We start from the raw sequence: 5806 nt of genomic DNA on the forward strand, positions 1-5806 counted from the left end.
ATTCCATACAACCCTCAGGGCCAAGGTATTGTAGAGAGAGCTCATCAGACGTAAAAATATGCTCTCCAAACTACAATCGGGAGGAGGAATTTTGTACCCTTTAACAGGTAATTCCAAAACCCTACTTAATCATGCCCTGTTCATTTTAAACTTTCTCACCTTTGACACTGCCGGTAAAACGGCCGCCGACCACCTTTGGCACCCATCCACCACAGATACTTATGCACAGGCCTTATGGAAGGAGCCGCTTACAGGCAAATGGCTGGGGCATGACCCTGTCCTCATATGGGGAAAAGGACATGCCTGCATCTATGATACCCAGGCAGGAAACGCCAGATGGCTACCAGAAAGAGCGATTAAGTTATATAACCCACCCAGGGAATCCCCTGAGAAGAATTCTTAATTCTGTTCTCTTCCAGAACTACAATGACTCCCCGAAAAAAGGTGCTGCCTCTCCTATGCCTGATTCTAGTCGTGACCAAGAGCACCATCGCAACCAACATCCATCAGATCTACAACTATACATGGCAGTCACAGGTAGACGCAGTCACACAAAAATCGCTCTCCGTGTTTCACCAACGGCTAGAACAAAGAGGCTCCAGAGAAGACCTCCATACAGAGTCTCCCCATTCAGCCACAGAGGGTTTAAATTTCTCAGACCTTGCCTCAGACATGGAACGCAGTTGGTTCCAAAGGCTGTGGAGACGCCCATGACGGGATTATCGCGATGCCGCGTACCAGGTGCACACCCCACCAGCAGTGAGGTAACTCCATGACGGGAATATTGTAGGTCCATGCCCGGGGGCACACTTCATAATCAGAAGTGCCGGAGCTGGATGCCACCTACATAGCCTAAGACAGAGGCCTCACCTTCACATTAATCGCCAGATCTTATGTTTGGGGTGCTGGTCACGGAAGCACATCGCGTAGCCTAAGACAGGCTCTCCACCCACTTATATAAACCTCCCTCATATTAATAAAGAGAGGGGGAGATGTTAGAGGCAAGGACCCTCAAAGACCCTCAACTCCCCTATGACTTGTCCTATGCACGAACTTCGCCCTGGAAAGTTCCAGCTATAGCTCCGAGAAGAATGCAGTCCATGACGTGCCGACCACGGAATGCTCCAGGATGTGTTGACTGCAAATGTTCCGGTTGGAGATGAGTAATCAGTCAAAAACTGATAAGACACTGATTAGGGCTAATCAATCCAGACCCAAGCCTCATCGTCACCACTCTATTTTTTGTTTTGACTTCCTTGTTTTTGTATGCCTATAAAACCTACTAAAAATCTAAGTAAAGCAGACCTTGACAACCATTTGCTTGGTCTCGTTTCTTTCTCTCGCTCATCTCTTTCAGGCACGGTCCCCCTCGCCCCTGCGAGTAACAGAAGGTCCCGCGGGCCGGGACATTTATGGAAATGAACGGTCCTCTCAGGACTGCTTCAGCTGTGTCCCACAGGTTTTAGTAACATGTGTCTCCTTTGTCATTTAGTTCAAAGAATCTTTTGATTTCCATCTTGATTTCCTCATTTGTGAAGTGATCATTCAGCAGAAGGTTGTTTAGTTTCCATGACTTTGTGTAGAGTCATTAGAGTTCCTATTAGAGTTGATTTCTATATTCATTCCATTGTGATCTGAAAAGATACATGATATGATTTCTATGTTTTTAAATTGTTTGCAACATGCTTTGTGTCCTAGGATATGGTCAATCTTAGAGAATGCCCCATGAGCTGATAAGAACATATATTCAGTGGTTTGGGGGTAGAATGTCCTGACAAATGTCAGTGAGGCCCATTTGTTCTAGAGTTCTGATTAAGTCCATTATTTATTTGTTGATTTTCTGTTTGGAGGATCTGTCCTGTACTGTAAGTGGGGTGTTAAAGTCTCTGACTATTATGGTGTTGCTGTTTATCTATTTGTTTAGATCAAGTAAAATTTGCTTTATGAATCTGGGTTCACCTAGGCTGGGTGCATATATGTTTAGAATTGTTATGTCTTTTTGTTGAACTGTACCCTTCACCATTATATAGTGACCTTCTTTGTCTTTATTACTTTTGTTGATTTAAAAACTAAGTTGTCTGTAATCAGCTCTGCCACGCCAGCTTTCTTGTGGCTTCCGTTTGCTTGAAATATCGTTCTCCACCCCTTTACCTTTAGTCTAATTGCATCCTTGCAGGTTAGATGTGTTTCTTGAAGGCAGCAGACACTTGGCTTGTGTTTTTTTATCCATTTGGCCAGCCTATGTCTCTTGAGTGGGGAGTTCAAGCCATTCACATTTATTGTGATAACTGATAGGTGGGGTAGGTTTCTGTTCATTGTGTTGGGTTGAACTTTGTTGCTTTGTTTTCTCTCTTGAGCCATTGTGGTATCTAGGCTTTGATCTTTAGCTTTGAGTAGATATACATTCATGAGTGTTTATTGTGCTGATCCGTAGGTAACACTGTTTTGAGTACTTCTTGAAGGGCTGGTCTTGTCTAGGAGAATTCCTTCAGTCTTTGCTCATCTGAGAATGTCTTGATTTCTCCTTTGTATACAAATCTTAGTTTTGCAGGGAGTAAGATTCTAGGCTGGGCATTATTGTGTTTCAGAATAGTGAGAATGGGGCTCCAGTCTCTCCTTGCTTGTAAGGTTTCAGTAGAGAAGTCTGGCGTTATTCGGATTGGTTTTCCTTTGTATGTTATTTGCTTCTTTGTCTTACAGCTTGTAGAAGGGCCTTTTTACTTGGTATTTTGGACAGTGTGATGAATGCATGTCGTGTCATCTTCCTGTTTGCATTGAATATCCCAGGGGTCCTTTGAGCTTCTTGAACTTGTATTTGGAGATTTTTAGCAAGGCCTGGGAAATTTTCTTCTATTATATCTTCAAATAGTTAATCCTGTCCTTGAGTGTTTTCTACTTCCCCTTCTGGTAACCCTATGACCCTCACATTAGGTTTCTTCATATAATCCCACATCTTTTGTAGGCTTTGCTCTTTTCTCTTGTTTCTCTGCTCTATCTCTGTGACTGATTTATTAATTGCAAGGTGTTATCTTCAATCTCTGAGATTCTTTCTTCTGTTTGATCTACCCTGTTCTTGAGGCTTTTCACTGTCTCTTATAGTTCTCTGAATTGATTCTGTATTTCCAGGAGTTTGGTTTGATATTTCTTTATTATTTCAATTTCTTTAGTAAAATTTTGTTCTAGGTCCTGGAAGTTTTTTGCATTTTCTTTGTGTTGGTTATCCAGTTTTTTCTTGCAAGTCATTGAATTTTCTTATGACCCATGCTAAAAATTCTTGTTCTGTCAATTTAGTAGTCTGATTTTGGTTGATGTCCATTTCTAAGGGGCTGGTGTTCCTCTTTGGGGGTGTTCTTTCCATTTGAGTCTTCATATTTCCAGAGTTCCTAGCTGATTTCTTCCCATATGGATCAGTTGTTGCTTCTTACCTTTAGGTTTTCATTTGAATAATGACATGCCCCATTTAGTCTCTGAGCCAGTAGGTGGTGTTTGTGGGTGAGATTCAACCACTCTTATGATAAGTCAATAGATGCTGTAAATGGGTGTGTAGAATGTTCTCCCTGTCAGTATGTGGCACTTGCTGGGAGGAGCAGGCTAGACTGTTGTTTTGGGGTCCTGTAACAAGCTCTTTTTCCTCTGGAGAGTCACTTTAGTGCCTCAGGTGGTCGATGGGGCCCTGGGACTTTCAGGTGTGTCCTTATTCTCCACCTGAGTGAGGGTTGGTCTGGGAGTGAGTCTGGTCAGAGCTGGGTTGGGTAAGCCTGCCCTTATGCACCAATGCTGTTAGCAGGGGTCAAAGTTCTGTTCTATGCTTCTGGGAAAAGCTGTGAGGTAGGGGCTGAAATGGCCCCACTCAGAAAATCTGCATGTGGGAGTGGGGCCATCTGAGACCTGCAGTCTGGAACAGGCCTTGCTCCTTTCCACCCTCCCCAACTCCATGGCTTCTCCTGGACCTCTGCCAGCAGTCCATACCTCATGCCACCGGGTCTCCCCTGGCTGTGATGTAGGCCTGGAGGTTCCATGCACAGGGTATCTGCCTGATCTGGGCACACTGCCCCACCCTTGGGAGGAGGGTTGCCTTCAGGTACAGTTATCTGTCCCTGAAGGCACACATACCTTAGTAGGCTCATTCATGAATATCCCTTTTATGCCCCAGGCAATGCGAGAACTGTGTGCATGGGTTCTGGTCAACAGGTCTGACCTCTGGGCCCTGGAATTCAATCCCTGACCCCACCAGGGAGAGGAGTGCCAGTCCCAATTCATCCGTAGGAGCCCAATCTGGGTCGATGTCTCTAGCTTCAGGGTCAGCCCCATTCTCCTGGAATCACCAGGCCACCAGCACCTGAGCGGACTGGCAGGTTGGGAACTTACCATCTGAGTACCCCTCAGTCAGCTGTAGGGCCACAAAAGGGAAGGTCCCATTCCTTGGAGATTCCTCTGGCTGGTGGCTATATTTTCTCTCTCAGCAGCCACAGATAGGGAAGGGGAAAGGGGGAATGAAACAATATGGTGCCTGCCACGCAGCTCGAGTCAGTGCACACAGATGTCCCCAAGGGAGTTGGTGGGCTGGTGCCACGTCCGCTAAAGGCTTATTGTTCACTGGTGGTGGCCATCTGTGGGCTGGTGTCTGCAGGTGGCCATCTGTGGGCAGATGTCTCCAACTGCTGGGGAGCCCACTGGCAGTTCGAGATGCAAGGGAGGGGAAAGTTAACTATTAAACCTACCCTTGCCACTGGTCTCCAAGCTTCTCAGAGGTCTCTTCTTCCACTTCTCCTCCAAAACCTTCTACTGTGGAGTCTCCTGTAGTCTTCAGTACCCTTCTTCCAACCCTTGTCTGATGTATGGTCGTCTGCTTGCTCCTTTCTTCTAATGTCTTTGGGAATCACTTCCGCCAAATAAGATGCTTGGAGTTGAAGGGCCTGAAAGTTGTTTGAGGACTTTTTGATAAAAGGCATTCGCTGGAGTTGATTGATAACTCATTGTGGTTTTGCTTTGCATTTTACTGATGTTAGAGATGTTGAGCATTTTTTCGTATGTTTGTTGGCTATTAGTCTATCTTCTTTTGAATATATTTAACTAAGGAGGTAAAAGATCTCTAAAGGGAGAACTATGAAAAACTGAGGAAGGAAATAGTAAAGGATGTAAGTAGATGGAAAACCATATCATGCTCATGGATCAGCAGAATCATATTGTTAAAATGTCGGGGAGGAAAAAAATGGCGGAGTAGGGGTGCCCTCCTGGCTCTCTGGTACCAGAGTGAAAAGTGAAGAAAGTGGATAGCCACACGCGAGCGATCTGCACTTCGACGGGACCAGCTTCGCAAGCCTGCAGACATCCACCAGGAAACGGAGGGATAAGATCATTTACAGCCTATAGCAAAGATGAATCGATCATTCGTCCGCAAAAATCGGGGATTCGGAAGCACACAACAGGGGGGAGCGAGGCATGGTTTAAGCTGCTGCCAGGTAGTGGCGCCAGCCCTACCTGGTGCTGAGAAACACCCCCTCCTACACCGAGCTCCACTTTCACGTAGGCCGGGAGGTGCCTGAAGTTGGTGAGAAGTGGCAGCTCGGGATTAAGCCCCGTGGAGAGGAGACTAGAGCAGGGAATGCACTGAGTTCGCCAGAGCACACAGCTGCCGCAGTTTAAGGTGGGGGAGGGTCCGCACGCAGCAAACGCTCTCCGCGCAGCAGGAACCAGAGCCCACTCGGGTATCTCCCTGCAGAACACTCCCAGGTCAAGGTTAAGGGGAGTTTACACAGAAGGAGGCTTCGACTTTGGATATAGAGGAGGTTTGGGATAGCACTGA

The sequence above is a fragment of the Microcebus murinus genome, chromosome X (assembly GCF_040939455.1).
Source record: "Microcebus murinus isolate Inina chromosome X, M.murinus_Inina_mat1.0, whole genome shotgun sequence".
Lineage (NCBI taxonomy): Eukaryota > Metazoa > Chordata > Mammalia > Primates > Cheirogaleidae > Microcebus > Microcebus murinus.